We start from the raw sequence: 17865 nt of genomic DNA, 5'->3' as shown, positions 1-17865 counted from the left end.
CGATCAGCTAAACCCTGAGCATATGGGCAAGATTCATCAGCCAGATACTACAGAAAATTCCTTCCCGGGTAACTTGGATCTTACCCCATCTAAAAACCCATCACAGGCCATTGGGCCTATTTACCATGAATATTTAATTACCAAAACCATGTTATCCCATCATACCATCTCCTCCATAAACTTATCGAGTTTAATCTTAAAGCAAGATAGATCTTTTGTCCCCACTACTTCCCTCGGAAGGCTATTCCAAAACTTCACTCCTCTGAGTGTCCCCTGAAGAAAAGCATTCTATTTCAACCAGGTGACCATGAATTATATCTCACTCTCCTGAGGATAACACAGAGAGATAAAGAACGGATGTTGTTTGAACGCCAGCAAACATACACTGCAATGCTTTGTTGTATAATGATTCCCGAGTATGTGTTACTGGCCTGGAGTGGTAAAGTGTCCTACCATGAAGGACGCAATAAGGCTGCCCTCCCCAGAAACCTTTTGCAAAGGCTTTAGGAGTACATCTAGGAGAACCGCGAATGCCAGGGCAAAGTAATCCTTTCACATGCTTGCTTTTAAACCATGTATAGTATTTTAAAAGGTACACTCACCGGAGGTCCCTTCTCCGCCTGCTGGGTCTAGGAGGCAGCCTTGGGTGGGTTCGGGGGGCACTGGCTCCAGGTCCAGGGTGAGAAACAGTTCCTGGCTGTCAGGAAAACCGGTTTCTCCGCTTGCTTGGTGTGAGCTTTCTACAACCTCATCATCATCATCATCTTCTTTGTCCCCAAAACCTGCTTCCATATTGCCTCCATCTCCATTGAAGGAGTCAAACAACACGGCTGGGGTAGTGGTGGCTGAACCCCCTAAAATGGCATGCAGCTCATCATAGAAGCGGCATGTTTGGGGCTCTGACCCGGAGCGGCCGTTCGCCTCTCTGGTTTTCTGTTAGGCTTGCCTCAGCTCCTTCAGTTTCACGCGGCACTGCTTCGGGTCCCTGTTATGGCCTCTGTCCTTCATGCCCTGGGAGATTTTGACAAAGGTTTTGGCATTTCGAAAACTGGAACGGAGTTCTGATAGCACGGATTCCTCTCCCCAAACAGCGATCAGATCCCATACCTCCCATTGGGTCCATGCTGGAGCTCTTTTGCGATTCTGGGACTCCATCATGGTCACCTGTGCTGATGAGCTCTGCATGGTCACCTGCAGCTTGCCACGCTGGCCAAACAGGAAATGAGATTCAAAAGTTCGCGGTTCTTTTCCTGTCTACCTGGCCAGTGCATCTGAGTTGAGAGTGCTGTCCAGAGCGGTCACAATGGAGCACTCTGGGATAGCTCCCGGAGGCCAATACCATCGAATTGTGTCCACAGTACCCCAAATTCAAGCCGGCAAGGTCGATTTAAGCGCTAATCCACTTGTCAGGGGTGGAGTAAGGAAATCGATTTTAAGAGCCCTTTAAGTCGAAATAAAGGGCTTCATTGTGTGGACGGGTGTAGGTTTACATCGATTTAACGCTGCTAAATTCGACCTAAAGTCCTAGTGTAGACCAGGGCATAGAGACAGACTTCCCACTCACTGTTCTGGTGCCAGGTGCTACAATTGTGGCTGGCAGCTTGAAGCAGCATTTGCATGGAAAGTTCTGCCCAGGTCCTGCATCCTCAGGGTGGAGCATGTTCAGTGCAGATGGAATCTTCAGAAAATTTATCTGTGAATTCTTAAAAAGTCTCTATTGAGCATGTGCAACCTGAGACTTTTCAAAGGCTAAAAAATAGACGAAATTTTCACTTTTTCAACCAGTGCCAGCAAAAGGCACATCCCTGACACATAGGTAGCCCCCCTGCCAAATTTGCAGTCTCTGCTCCAACGGCATACACCAATGATATAAGAGACTGAAAACAGGGTCTGATAACAGGAAGTGTCAGGCAACCTTAAGTTTAGGTGTTTACCAGCTTATCCTCTAATTAAACCCATGGGAGTTTATAAGAACACTTCAGATTATTTTGAAATTCTCCTTTCTTAATCAGGGAAGCTATTCTTATCCTTTCTTCCAAAATATTGTGTGCGCAAGGTTGGCATTTCTAAAAGTCTTTATAAGAAGCACACAGGCAACATTGTTTCCAGTAATCTTTTATTATGTAGCAAAAAAAAAAAGTTGCTAAACCTACTTCTTCTTCTTATTATTATTATTATTTTATACCATTTGGAAATATCTAGTTCCAGGGATCTCATGTGGTAACATTTCAATTGAAATATTCCTTTTACTGAGGACAGGCATTTCTTTAAGAAAACCCAGTGTTTGCTCTTAATCTCAGTGGCACTGTTTGCCTTCCATCCTCCTACGAAGCTAGATGCGCTGAAAAAACCAGGACAGACGTAAGAATCTTTTTTTCAGCTTCCTTTGTATGGAGTTTACAATGCTATTTAATAGCATGTGTGCTTAAGCAGCAGATTGCAGGGGGTCAGGAGGTTCAGGATGATTTGCAAGCTCTTGCTTGTGCGACAAGTTAGTGTTAGCTACAAATACACTCAAATACTGTATTATCCAGTGATGGCCTTCTGAAGTCATTCTGCCCCCATACCCTGAAGAAGATTGATTGTGCATGATCTTTGTGTGAGATGCCACTGTTGTAGCCTGTCTTCGGTTCCAGCTCACATATCTCACCTCTGGGCAACAGCACTGTGTAATTGACGTTAGGTGTGCCTCAAGGGGTTAAAAGATTAATGCGCCACAAAGTTATCATGTGAGCTGCAGTTTTTAGGAGCTAGACTAGAATATGTTGTAGTACATTTCACTAAGAGATTAAAAAATAAATCACACAGGAATATATAATACAGATCAGCAATTCTGGAGCGACAGAAGGGAGCCATAACTTTAAAAAAGTTTTTGGTAGTTAGATATATGATTGCACCATACATGGCGAGTCTCCTGGGGATATATTTGCCTGGGGTATTTTCTCTACTAAAGGTATCAAAATGATACACAGCAATAGTAAGTGATTCAGCAAAATAACAAAGTCCAGGAGGCTGATTTAGAATATTAGTATCTTTTCTAGACTTTACTGAGAGTTATATGTGTCCTATGAAGTGAAGATTGAATCCCAGGTAGGTGAGTCTCCGTTTCTGACTTTCCCTATTAATGCTCTACTCCATGAACATTCTGCCAAGGACATTGTTAGGATATAGATATTTAGGCCTGCCTATACTCTAAGAATTTTGGTGTATTCTTATCACTTAGCTAGTTATAGAGGTATAAAAGAGAGAATCAAAGTCACTGTCTGCCGGTGTAAGAGCCTTCTCTTACTGTGACAGTCTGAGGCCCTGTTCTTAGGCTAAGGCCTTTGGCTAAGCAACAGAGACAGCCATAAGCTGGGAATCGAACGGTCACATCCTCACATTCCAACCTAGCCACATTGAAATAAGGTGCTATTGGGCAGTTAGGAATACGGTCCTGTCCTGATAATGCCTGTCACCTCCAGAGAAAGGGAAGTGCCTAGAAGATGTAAAAGGAAACTTAGTTTGATAGCATCCTGTCTGACAAGAACTCACTTATCAATAGCTGGGATGTGAAATCCTCACTTTTGAATTGTTTTGTCATTATAGTTCCCACTTTGCTATTCTTTATCTGTATAATCTCTGTCTGGTTCTGTGATTGTTCCTGTCTGCTGTATAATTAATTTTGCTGGGTGTAAACTAATTAAAGTGGTGGGATATAATTAGTTACATAATCATGTTACAATATGTTAGGATTGGTTAGTTAAATTTCAGTAAAATGGTTGGTTAAGGTATAGCTAAGCAGAACTCAAGTTTTACTATATAGTCTGCAGTCAATCAGGAAGTGGGTGGGTGTGGGGGAAATGGGAACAGGGAATGGGGAAATGGGAATCATGTTTAGCTAAAGGGGGAAATGGGAACAGGGACACAGGTAAGTCTCTGTGGTGTCAGAGCTGGGAAGGGGGACACTAAGGCAGGAAACTGGAATCATGCTTGCTGGAAGTTCACCCCAAAAAACATGAAATTGTTTGCACCTTTGGACTTTGGGTATTGTTCCTCTCTGTTCATGCGAGAAGGACCAGGGAAGTAAATGGGTGAAGGAATAAGCCCCCAACAGACATCATCAGATAAAAGTGTTACTGCAAACACTGTATGGAAAGCCACGTAACATTAACATTGACTATGAATGGATTTTTTCCCACAAGAACAAGCTTAGATTTCATATCTGATTTAGGGTTGACAATTGCAGCATGAGGCAAAAGAAAAAAAAACCTTTATGTATATTCTGTTTAAATTAAGTGTTCAAATTTTTATATTACACGTGAAGAAGTTCTTTCATGGAAGTTATAAATTGACATATGCCACCACTGCTGAGCCTTCTTAACTGGAAAGCCACCACCAGTAGTCCCAAAGGGAACAACTAGTGCGTCCTTCATTTTTCTTCCTACTGGCAGATTGTTTTGTTTTGTTCCAGCTCTGTTTTGTTTTCCCTAAATGTTTTGAGGAAATGAGAAACTCCATTTTAGTTGAAACTGATAAATTTTCACCACAAAATTGGACAGACCAGTCACTGTAAAATAACTGTACTATAAAATAACTTGGGATGGTCAAACCAGTTTTGAAAGTGACATGAAAGTCCTGAGTTTGAAAGTTCAACTTAGCCTGATATTGAGTTTTTCATTTCATTTTGTAGAGACTGTACAAAGGAGCAGACTGGTTTGAGAGAAACAACTCCACTAAAGTAAATAGAGTAAAAATATAAGCAGAGATCAGGAGGTGTGAGAAACAAATACACCAAGACTTTAATGTATAAAAAAGAGGCAGAGAGAGAAAAAAATTTAATGCAAAAATAAATATATTGTGGTATGCATAGTGCTCGCTCTCTCTGTATAGGGTCTCATCTCTAGCATATATTACAGACATCCATGTACCTAGAATCTATTTTAAATAATTGCTTAGTCCTTCAAGGAAATACCCTGGGTTTGGATGTGGAGGGTGGAATGAAGTAGGGGGCTCCATCACCCTCTTGCAGGGATCAACACATGTTCCCCTTCATGCTGAATTAACTTCTACCCATATCCCACCACAAGGCAAGTTAGCTTTGCAAACAATACAGATCATAAAAGTGGTTTGTAATATTCACAAGCCTTCAAAACCATAAGGTTTGCTCATCTCTAAAACCAACATATGCTATTTTCTGGAACAAGGTGCAAATTACATAGCAACTTTACTGGAAACAATGATAATTACACAGTAAGTTAATTATACAATTCTCAGGAGATAACATGCCACTTGTAATGTGACTCATGTCACCACTGTAGTGCCAAGGGAAGCCACAGTGTGGAATCTATTGGTGTCAGCATTAAAAAGGCACCAGGATACACACTGAGAGAGTAAATTATGTAGATGTAAATAACTTGTGAGGATGAGAACCATGGCACTAGACCAACCAGGAATCTCTGGATGATCATACTCATTATCTAATATTGTCATACATTTTAAAATGCAGACTTTAAAGGATTTTTTGCAGGTGGTTTGCTTCACAGACTGCAAATTGCACAGGAAATTTAAAACAAGGATTTCTTTCTTTCTTTCTTTCTTTCTTTCTTTCTTTCTTTCTTTCTTTCTTTCTTTCTTTCTTTCAGAATCCATGAAGGTTCACCCATAAATTTGGACATTCATGTGACATCACACTGGGGATTAAAAAAACCCAACCTTTTGTAATTTTTTTAATGAAACAACTTTATCTCAGAGTTTAGTTTGAATGAAACATTCAGGGATCTCTGAGCAGATCCTTTTGTATCTTTGTAAGACGTACATTGTACAATAAAATTGTATGAGGATTAGACCTGAAGCTTTTGTTATGAAATTGAAAGCTGTACAAAAATCACCTGGCTTTGTGTTTTGCTACAAACTCAAAGTACAGCTAAGCTTACTAAAGTATTTGCTGAAATTCACGAATCTTTTGAACAAACTGTAGGTCCAGTTTTGGGGATAATAAATATTTCTTTCCTCTTAACATTTGTTTGTCTTCTCTATTTAGGCTGTAAACTCTTTGGGGGGCAAGGATTGTTTCTTACTACATCTTTGGACAGAGCCTACCACAATTAAGTCCTGATCTCAGTTGGTTCCTCTAGGTACTATTGCAATACAAATAAATTAGATAGATTAGATCAATTGATCTATCTGCTGGGCCAGTATCTGGCTCTACCTTGAAATTGAGGGGAAATTGTTCTGATGTATAATCAGGTAAATTCCTGTAGCTTTGACTGAGTTTATCTCAGCATTTTAGGGTTGTTTTGAGCCAATAGTATAACTACATCTTCTGCGGAACTCCTCCAGCAGTATGTTAAGTGGTGATTTTCCAGGAGTCTCTTGCAGGAACTGACAGATCCTGTATAGTGTCCCCTCCATTCACCTGCTGCTTGGGATAGGAAGTCAAAGTGTTGCTCTCTTCTATGGAAGATGTCACTCAAGTAGCTAAAAAGTCTTTGGCAGCTATAGGGGCTGGAGAGCCATCCTGGGGCTGGGATGTCAGAGTAGGTGCAGGATGGGGCTGTGACTGGGTTTCAACATGGTACTCAGGGAAAACCGGAGGGAGTGCAGTGGGGATGCACCCTAGGGCTGAAGGAATCAGAAAGTGTGCAGTACGTGGGCCAGCAAAGTCTGGGAAGATCAGAGGGGAAGCAGAAGGGGCTTGGGGTAACCAGTGTGGGGTTCAGAGTAAGAGTACAGATGTAACAGTCACCAGGAGAAACCAAACTCTCTCTGCAGTGTGAGAAGCATGTTCATATCTTTCTCTTACAGGGCTGAAGAGCAGCACTGTGCTGCTGCCTACTGCATTGCTTTTGGTACCCAAACCAAAATGATGAAAAATTACAGGAGCAAAAATAAAGGTTCCACTCCCACACATCCATGTTTAACAGCAAAACAAATGTCATACCAACAGACTTTACTTTGTTGCTCTGTCGCTGGGGGCCCTCACATGCAAAATTATTAGTGAATATTTTATTATTATTTAGTCGTAAGTTCAGTGAGAGAACTATTACAAGTAAAACAGACTGAGCTGACAGTAAGCTAAAACATGCCTAGGGCAACATGCTTTTTTTTAAAAAAATGCCATGACTTCTAGTTTAGGCTTGTGATGAATAATGTTTCAAAGGAATCCCCAAATTCTAGTTACTGAATACTAAGGGCACTGAGCAAATGCTTTGAAATAATCAAAGTCTACACAAATATGGGGGAACTTGGAAGACAAAAATAACCTATTAATAAAATATAATAAAATATAATCCCCCTGTGGAGCACGATCTTATCTATCATCTATTTTCCGAGGTGTGGTGCACCTATCGCCTTAGTCCTGCACATAAATTAAGACGCCTCAGTTCTGCTACTAAGAAAAAAACCTCTCTCCTCTCTGTCATTTTATGAGTCATCATGACTTGAAGAAACCTTGGTGACTAAGAAAAGAACAATAATGCCTGACTGCTCTCTGGTTTTGTTACTGGTGGAAGGCCTGTATTGCAGTGTGGACACAGGTCAAACTTCAGACCTGAGTCAGAAAGTCTGCATAGTGCAGTATGGATGTGTAAGCACAGCTGTGAGACTGGGATCCAGCTACTGTAAACTCAGGTTTATAATGCAGTGTGGACACTCAAGCAAAGCGAAACAACTCCAACAGGAGAGCATGGGAGGGACTGACTCTATAGCCCAGTGGTTATATCATTCACCAGGATTATGGAAGACCCTGGTTCAAAACCTGGCTCTGAATCAGGCAGAATAGGGACTTCAACATCAGTCTTTCACAGACTAACATTGTGGCCTAATCACTGGGCTATTGTAAGGGGGGATTACTGTTTTGTTTTTTTTTTCATGAAAATTTTCAAAAAGGCTTGGGTTCATTCTTCATCAGAAAAGAAAAAAAAAAACAGTCAGAAGCTCAAAACTGTTTGGAAAATTCTTGTTTCCTGGCCAGTCCTATTAGTAAATACCCAGTTCTTCCTGATAGCCCACAGCTGTGGGTTGGGAGTGGGACACAACATCTTCTGGTGGGATCCCACCTAGGATAGTGCATTACGCATGTAGCCATATTTGCTGGACAGTATAGATGGGAGTGCAAAATAGGGCTATCTTTTTATGGGGTACTGCAGTGGGACTCAAAAGGGATCAGCACAGTTCAGAGAGGAAGGGATATGGACGAGGCAGTTGGTGGATATATACAATTAGCACATTTCTTAGGCAGTATTCCTCTTTCAGGGCTCCTATGGAGCTGCTGATATACACTTAACTGTGCCCCCAGACTGTAGAACATCCTGTATGCATGGTGATCATGGCAACATTGCCTGCATTCCCTCAGGATGAATACTCTCTCCAGTGCTGGAGCTCTTGTTAACGCAGAAAGGTGCCCATTCCAGCTTCAGGGAGAGTGAATCTGGCCCAGAATCCACTCTACAATAGGCTGCTTATACTACTGAATTCTACACAAAGAAATTGAAAACGTTTGGCGTTTGGGTGTTTTCACAGTTCGTTGCAAAAATAACGATGACCTATTTTCATGACTTTTTTTTCTAAAAATTGATTTGTTAACTTGAGAAGGGGTAATATTCCTTCAAAAATGGGCAAAATTGTGAACCATACCAAGCCCATTTTTGATGAAGTGTAACTTTGCAATGAATACATATGCATATTTTTTAAAATTTTCATGATTACTGATATGAAAACCAATTTCACAAAATGTCAGAAAAAGGTAAAATTTTGGGAATGGAAAATGACCTACAATAAAAATGCAACAAAATAACACAACAGAAAGGTAACAAAAATGAGGCAGTTATTTATTCACTGTTGTTATTCTTCTGTACCAGAAAACTTCAGGCAATGACTGAGTCAAAGTTTGTTACCCAAGTCTTTAAAGTAAATAAATTAATTTCAAAACACTTCAGCCAACCAGCAGAGATAGGCACAGTTACTTTAAACCTACTCCATGTTTAATGGGAGCACAGGTAAAGGGAATATTTCCTGGTGTTTGCTGGGATTCTAACTGAACTAACCTGCTGTCTCAGAAACAATTAACATGAGTCAATTGTTCCCTTCTGAAAGCCATATTGTTCATCCTTCTGTTTTAGGAAAGGCTTGGTTACATTTAATCCTTCTAATCTCTTGACTGTACAGAATTATTCCAAAAGCACGTCTTCCTCCCTCCTGAACTCAACCAACATGACACTATCTTGTTTTTCCTGTAATCAAAGCTAAAGGGAACCATACAGACTTCTCCCATCCCTCCACCTCATTCTTCTCCACCTCCCTCAGAGGCAATCAACCTGTGTAATCATTAGAAAGACTAACACAGACAACAGGATTAAGATCCAGAAGCTCAATGCAGTACTTCACTGAACAAAATTAGCTCGGGATGGGCCAAGATTCTCAGCCTAAAGAAGTAAAAGGTCTATAAGAAACGTATTTGTCAAATGAGAAAGAATATTAAAACCACTCTTGAGAATTACTCACTGTTAACTGTATTAGTGTTGCAACTAAATTGAATGCAGAGTGTGAATTAATTTCCAAATGTTCGTTTTAAAATAGTCCAGTGTTAGAACTTGATAGTGCTATGTGGTATAGTTTTCAGCTCCTGTTAAACTGGGAACTGAGAGTGCTCAATATCTCACAGTATTCACTGATACGTTACAATTCTTATTTCTGCTATGTATGCATGTAAGTGGGTTGGTGGACTGCCTTTTAGGAAAATTTGTCCTTATTCAGCAACAGACCTCTCTAAAATTGAGGGCAAAGGAGTTTTGGAAATGTTCAAGAGCTGTATCACCTATGAGAAATAATATATAGGATGTAATGTCAGAAGACGAGGAGATCAACTCTATTCCTTTACACATTGAAGAAAGTGCATACATATAGGAATGCCAATCTTTCACAGCAATACTGGTTAAGAATGAAAAAAGTAAGTTTTGCAAAGAAATAAACGAAAGAAGGAAAAGTAATTGATCTGCTAAAGCTAAAGCCTGGTCTACACTACAAAGTTGGGTTGACATAACATGCCTTGTGTCGACCTAGTTGTGCATGTGTCTACACTTAAATTTGTCTCCAAGTGATGTGAGTGCCCCATTATGGTGACACAATAATACCACCTCCCTAAACGGCGTAGAATCATGGTCAATGTGTTAAGGTTGATGCAGTACAAGTGTAGACACTGCATTACTTATGTCAACTCTAACAGTCCTCCAGCAGCTGTCCCATAATACCTAACACTGACTGTTCTGGTGACATCTGTGAACTCCACTGCCCACTAGTTTTTGAAATGCCTTTTCCTAATTGCCCACTTTGGCAAGTACCCTAGCAGCTCTCTATTGTTGTGTGCAACTGCCCAGTTGACCATGCTGGCTACATGCCCCAGACACACTCCAGCATAGAGTAGACAGGAGATATTGGATCTCCAGGGGAGAAGAGCACAGCTATGGACCAGTTGTAGAAATGTGGATGTCTACGAGCAGACTGCGCAGGGATGTAGGAGAAGGGGTAAGATAGGGATCAGCAGCAGTGCCACATGAAAATGAAGGAACTTTGAAATCAAGCAGGCCACAACACTAAGAGGAGTCCAGTAGTCAATCTGGTGTTAATCCACAGATCTGCCATTTTTACAAAGAGCTGCATTTTAGAAAGAGTGTTTGGCAAAGAAGCTATCAGCACCCAACAGACCACTTTGAATACCGCCGAAGATTCTGAGACACAGACCCCTGCCGAGGAGGAGGAGGAGGAGAAAGAGAAGGAGGGTGGGGGATATGTGACCAGGGGATCCGGCTGTGCCACGAGTCAGAACCTGTTTGAAACTCCCCTGCTGGTCAATCAGTCTCAGCAGTCAAGCACAGGTGAGCCCAGTGAGGGGAAGGAAACTCTGGTAAGTGTGTAATTGTATTCCCCATTACAATCATGCATATAGCTATTGACTTGTTGTTAGAGGGCTTTCCCTCGACCCCCTCCCCTGGTTCTTGTCACTCAGACAGAAAGCAGGAGACCAGAAGTCCAATGTGCAGGCAATGAGATATTTATTGGGGTTAGTTCCAAGCAAGAATATCCATAGCTCTACACGTTGGCAGAATCTGTTTCCCAGTGTTCCGTTCCCAGCTGTGATGCTGCAGAGCCTTGCCTGTGTCCCCATTCCCTATTCTCACCTCCTCCTTCTTAGCAGGCACAAATATACTTGCAGTGCGCACTCCTAGTCCCACCCCTTACAACTTGTGGTCATGTTCCTTTTTAGAGGGTCGTGAGTCTGGGGTCTTCCTCCCACCTCTTTTGTACCCCATGGGAGGGGTAAGGAGTAAGGAGCTTGTGTTCTGGCCAAGGCCGAACTTTTATTTGGTTTTTAGTATTGCTTATGCCTGCCTCCCCAACCCCCTTGTCCCTCCTAACTGGTTGCTTGACCTTGGCTTGAGAGAGGAGCCAGGCAGCATTCCAGTGTATGCTCATATATTACACTCCCAGCATACCCTGTAACACTTTTAGTTCACTTGTATATTTTTATAAGAGAAACCATTTTTATGGTTGGCTATAGTTTTGAAGTAAAATGTGTGTATCTAACAGTATGTGTAAAGAAAAGCAACAAAAGAGGCATTGTTGACTGTACATAGATAGATAGATAGATAGATAGATGGTTGTGTGTGCCCTCTGAGAAAAAACAATTATATAGGTAAGTGAAAGGGATTGTATAGGCAGTGGTGGTAATGGGGTTGTTACAAATTTTCTGGCCAGAAATTGAAAATAAATGTACATTTTTATTTTGACAATTGTTGATGAATGATTTGTTTTGTAAATGTTTCATACTAATCCAACAGATTTGCTAATTCAAGGCAAGGGCTCTTTCTCTGTAGACATCAAATATGTTTTATTGTGCACATCTGTGTCATGGTGAATTTTACCAACCTACTATTCTTTCACTCATTTCAATAAATCTGCTACACAAATATCAAGAGGAAAGCATGCCTAAGACTTTGGGAAACTACAGAATTATTGTACTAACATGCAGAGGCATGAGATAATGTTATAGGCTCTGCTGTGCATTCCTCAGAGGTGTTAATGACTTTAAGCCTGTCAAGAATGTCTCCAGTTTGTACAGCAAAGACAATTCACCAGTTTAATAAAAAGGTGTAACATTTCTACAGGTGAGCGCAAGTGATCAAAGTACATAAAAGAGCTTTTGTTACTGCATTCAAAGAATGCCTCATAAAGTTTAACCTTTGCTGTTGATGTAATGTCAACTTTGAATGCTAACAGCCCTTTCTAGTAAGGATTATGTTGTTTGAAGTTTTGTTGGTCTTTATTTAGAATTTGACTCCAGAAACCCGAAAAAGTGTGGAGTAATGTGCTATAAAGTATCACAAGTGTTCTTCATATAACAATATCTAGGAGAATGGCATAAAAGTTAAGAAGGACAAAATCAGGGGAGCAGGGTCAAATAATATTTTTTTCTTTAAATCAATATACATTTTTTGGATTTAAGGTTTTGTTTTACAGGAGATGGTCAGCTGTTTAGGATCTTGATATGGAGATATTCTTTCAGGATATTGGCAGATCCTCAGCTGGTATAAATTTTCATAGCTCCTGTGATAATTTATACCAGTTGAGAATCTGTCCACAGCATTGGAATTTCTGCTAATATTTTCTCTTGATTTTCCCTGCCTCAAGAAAAACAAAATTTGCACACACTTCATTTTGACTGAAACTGGGAAGAGTAGCAAAGCTCATGCATTAGAAAAATAAAGCAAAGCTACTGAAGGGTAATGAAGAAATTGCTTCTAAGCAAATTCAGATGTAATAGTGGCTGAGATCAGGCAGAGTTTGTGGGAACAGTGAACAGAAGTGACAGATGGAAAGATACAGTGGGTGCTTTTCCTTTGAGATGCTGTGAGAGTTTTAGCCTGGTAGCCAAGGATTAAACATGATTACTTTTTGGAGTTATTACAAATTAACTGGTCCACTCAGACTGCATTTGCTAATATGTCTCTATGTACAGGCATAAAATGGTTCAGTCTGTCTCTCAGGAACAGCTAAATTGGCAAGGAGGAAAGGCAGGTCATTGTGCATTCTAAAAGCTCTAATACTGTGCTGTAGGAAAGATGGAAGCTGTGGGAAAGCTGAAGAGTGATTTTTAACTTTTGAAGCGATGAGATGAGCAGGGCTAGTTTATCACTTCATGCTGAAAGGAGCAGGTCACTCATGAAGATTTGATGCTGGGTGGGTTGGGAGCAGGTTTCTGGGTTGTACATTACAAGTAGACTCACCTTGTCTGACCTTAGCAGTGTGGTGAAAGGGCACTACACCTCTCATTCCCAAGAAGAACTTCCACATTGGAAACTATGTGATGAGGGCAAGAAAGCAGCCTTAACCAAACCATTCCAAATTTCCAGGAAAAAACATAGTGAAGCATATTTGAAAGTTCAGAGTGATTCTCCCTCTTGCTAGTCCACCTCCTGAGGGGACATCTTGCTTATTTTGTAAGCACCAGTATAGAATTAGCATTGGAAGTAGTGCATTCACGGGTGACCTAGGCCTGGATAGTAGAAGCGCGAGGAGAGGGAGGTGTTCTTTATCTTTTTTGCTTTGTTCCTTTTGTAACATTTGTTTCCTTTTTTCTCCTTCTCCCTTGTTTCCTGTGCTCCATTTGGTCTGAAGAGTAAATATATCAACTGACAATTGCTCCACAGGTGTTGGGCTGGGATGGCTTTGCTTCTTGTCATTATCCTAAACTGTGAGCCTGCTGGATCTGGATGGTCTTATTTATGAATTTGTACAGTGCCTGATACAAGGAGGCTTTGATCTTTGGTTCGGGTTTCTGGGTGTTGGTGTAATATAAGCAATAAATGATAATAAATACTTAATCTATGGGCTTGTCTACACAGCGTAGCAATGTACACTAGAGGGGTGTGAATTCCAATGCGTGCCAAAGTGTTGTGCACTAACTGGCCCATGGAGGTCCTGCTGGTGCACACTAAAAAATCCCTAGTAAGCATTAAAGTTAATGCACACTAGGAAACTTTTAGTGGTCGCTACCAGGGCCTACACAGTCAGTTAGTGTACAACATTTTGGTGTGCTTTAGGAATCGTACACTTCTAGTATGCATTGCCATGTGGGGAAGCCCAATATGATATAAATAAATGGTATTAAATAGAATTTCCACTCCAATGTGGCACACATTGTAATCTATTCCTACAAGATTTTGTGCCATTTATAAAATTATATTTATTTCTTTATATGTCAAATATGTAAAATCTCATTTAAAAAAACAGTTATAGGCTAATATCAAAAAACATGAGGCAATCAGACTAGAGTGGTTCACATTTATAATTGTTGTTACAGAAATGAGCAGTAAAACATTCCTTTTGAATTGGATTTCTTTGCTTTCATTTGCTAAGATAAACCTAGAGAATGCTTCCCAATACCATCAGAAGTTCAACTAATTTTTGAACAACGATACGACAGAAATGCAAACCTGGGAGTCAACAGAATCAAAAAGAAAAGTGCAGAATGAATGTCCTGCAATGCAATCTCATTGTATAATTTGTATGTATGTGTAAGCTGAGCCCTGGTTTGGGCAAAGTACAGTTTCAGAAAGGCTTAAGTGCAGTAAAGGGAAAACAGAGTATTAAACAATACTCTGTAGCTGTTTTCTTTTCCCCAAAACCTGTCAAGCTGAGAAGTCAGTCCTGCCATCTTGTGCATGGGTTTGCAAGGTATTACCATACAATATACTTAACAATGCTAGTTAGTGTACATGCTAATGTAGTACACAAATGAGAGCCAGCTGGCATAATTAACCAATATGACAGTAGAAGCATTTCAGGGATAATCTTTATGTAAGGATGGATGAGCTCTTCTTGATCAATTTCTGCACTCTATAGCAAGGCCTTTCATCAACATGAAGCATATAGATCTTCTCTAAACTATGGTTTTAAATGAGAATTAATCAGTCTCTGTATGTATAGTAAACGATTACCAATTCATTACTGATTTTGAAAAGAGTTTATTAAATATGCAGTAGAGTTTGATTGTATCTACTGCATACGTAGACACCAGCAGAACTCAGACATCGGGCTAGTTTCATCCCTGCTGGGTCAGGCAGGTGCAAATTGCTGGGGCAGTAGAGCCTGAAGCTCTGCTGTGGGCTTTGTGAGAGACCTGTTGATTGAAGGGACAGCAGAGATGAGCTGAATCATAGTCCAAGATAAAGGGCAATATGCCCAAATAAAGGAACTTTTCTCTTGGAAACTATTTTTTTTAAATCCTGATTTCATATATGGTTGCAAAGTTTTTTTCTTCTGCTCCCCGCAAATTTGGGGAGCAGCTCTCTCCTCTTGGTGAGATCAGTCTTCAAGTGAAGGAACATTGAGACTTTTCTTCTGGGTGAAGAAGCCTTTGGGGAGGGGCATTTTGGGGGTCATAGGGGCATACTAGAATTGGAATGGTAGGTTATGAGTTTGTTTGTTTTTTTTTAGAACTGGGGTTGAGTGTTTGAGTGTTTGCCTTCAGAGGCAGGCTTTATGGCTAGGGCAAGCTTGAGAGTCTTGTCTGCCATTCTTAGGCTAGAAACAAGGTCCTGTAGAGTTGGGAAGAAGACTCTGGGACTCTCTTTGCTTGGCAAGAGTGCATTGACACCATTTGGTTCGTAACCCCATGTGAGACTTGAGGATGAACTGGCTTCACTCCCCAGTACTGGGTGTTTTCTCCAGTGGTGGTGGGACATCCAGGAGACACGTGGGGAGAGATCTATAGAGATTTTCTAGTCTACCAGCTACTTTTCCCTATGTCTTTCACCAGTTGTTTCCAAATAAGAACATAAGACTCTGTTGTTGCAGTGTATATTGCCTTCTCTACAAGGTACACACATTAGTGCTCCCTTGAAAGGACAGTAGTATATGTCTGTTCTATGATATTGTGAACATTTTAATCAATAGGATATCAGAAAAAACTCCCAAAGTTTATTAATGAAAACTATTTTTACTAGGGATTGAAACAGTAAATGTAATGGCCATTTTATAATTAAATATATCCATTAGCATTAATATTAAAACCAATCATGTGTGAATCTATTGTATATGCTGTTTATGAATCTATTATATATGCATTACATAATCTTTTTAAATAAATTGTATGGGGTTTAATGTTATTTCACTATCAGGTTTCACTAAATTTTAGAAAGTTTTGTGACTTGGTTGCTTCATCTTTTCAATACTGAAATTGACTTTCCTCAGTGTGGAATATGGAGCTGCAGTGTGAGTCTTGGGTCCAGTCACTCAGAGCAGAGTGTTGGTACCAAATTCAAGCAAAATTATGTGTATATGGAACAAACTGTAGGATTCAGTCCTGTACAGTGAGCAGGTGTTTTGTTTGCCATTTTATTACACTTTGATAACAGTTATAATCAGATAACGTATACAATTTCATTATCATAAGATCACAAAAGAAGGCATCTGTCTGAAGATTTTCTGATCCCCTGGGGGACTAACTTGAAGGGGAAAGGAGTCCAGGAGAGCTGGCTATATTTCAAGGAATCCCTGTTGAGGTTACAGGGACAAACCATCCCGATGAGTCGAAAGAATAGTAAATATGGCAGGCGACCAGCTTGGCTTAATGGTGAAATCTTAGCGGATCTTAAACATAAAAAAGAAGCTTACAAGAAGTGGAAGGTTGGACATATGACCAGGGAAGAGTATAAAAATATTGCTCGGGCATGTAGGAATGTTATCAGGAGGGCCAAATCGCACCTGGAGCTGCAGCTAGCCAGAGATGTCAAGAGTAACAAGAAGGGTTTCTTCAGGTATGTTGGCAACAAGAAGAAAGCCAAGGAATGTGTGGGCCCCTTACTGAATGAGGGAGGCAAACTAGTGACAGAGGATGTGGAAAAAGCTAATGTACTCAATGCTTTTTTTGCCTCTGTTTTCACGAACAAGGTCAGCTCCCAGACTGCTACGCTGGGCATCACAAAATGGGGAAGAGATGGCCAGCCCTCTGTGGAGATAGAGGTGGTTAGGGACTATTTAGAAAAGCTGGACGTGCACAAGTCCATGGGGCCGGACGAGTTGCATCCGAGAGTGCTGAAGGAATTGGCGGCTGTGATTGCAGAGCCATTGGCCATTATCTTTGAAAACTCGTGGCGAACCGGGGAAGTCCCGGATGACTGGAAAAAGGCTAATGTAGTGCCAATCTTTAAAAAAGGGAAGAAGGAGGATCCTGGGAACTACAGGCCAGTCAGCCTCACTTCAGTCCCTGGAAAAATCATGGAGCAGGTCCTCAAAGAATCAATCCTGAAGCACTTGCATGAGAGGAAAGTGATCAGGAACAGCCAGCATGGATTCACCAAGGGAAGGTCATGCCTGACTAATCTAATCGCCTTTTATGATGAGATTACTGGTTCTGTGGATGAAGGGAAAGCAGTGGATGTATTGTTTCTTGACTTTAGCAAAGCTTTTGACACGGTCTCCCACAGTATTCTTGTCAGCAAGTTAAGGAAGTATGGGCTGGATGAATGCACTACAAGGTGGGTAGAAAGCTGGCTAGATTGTCGGGCTCAACGGGTAGTGATCAATGGCTCCATATCTAGTTGGCAGCCGGTATCAAGTGGAGTACCCCAAGGGTCGGTCCTGGGGCCGGTTTTGTTCAATATCTTCATAAATGATCTGGAGGATGGTGTGGTTTGCACTCTCAGCAAATTTGCGGATGATACTAAACTGGGAGGAGTGGTAGATACGCTGGAGGGGAGGGATAGGATACAGAAAGACCTAGACAAATTGGAGGATTGGGCCAAAAGAAATCTGATGAGGTTCAATAAGGATAAGTGCAGGGTCCTGCACTTAGGACGGAAGAACCCAATGCACAACTACAGACTA

This window comes from Caretta caretta, chromosome 2, assembly GCF_965140235.1.
Source record: "Caretta caretta isolate rCarCar2 chromosome 2, rCarCar1.hap1, whole genome shotgun sequence".
In the NCBI taxonomy this organism is placed as follows: domain Eukaryota; kingdom Metazoa; phylum Chordata; order Testudines; family Cheloniidae; genus Caretta; species Caretta caretta.
The sequence above is the reverse complement of the archived record's forward strand: the minus strand, read 5'-3'. Positions refer to the sequence as shown.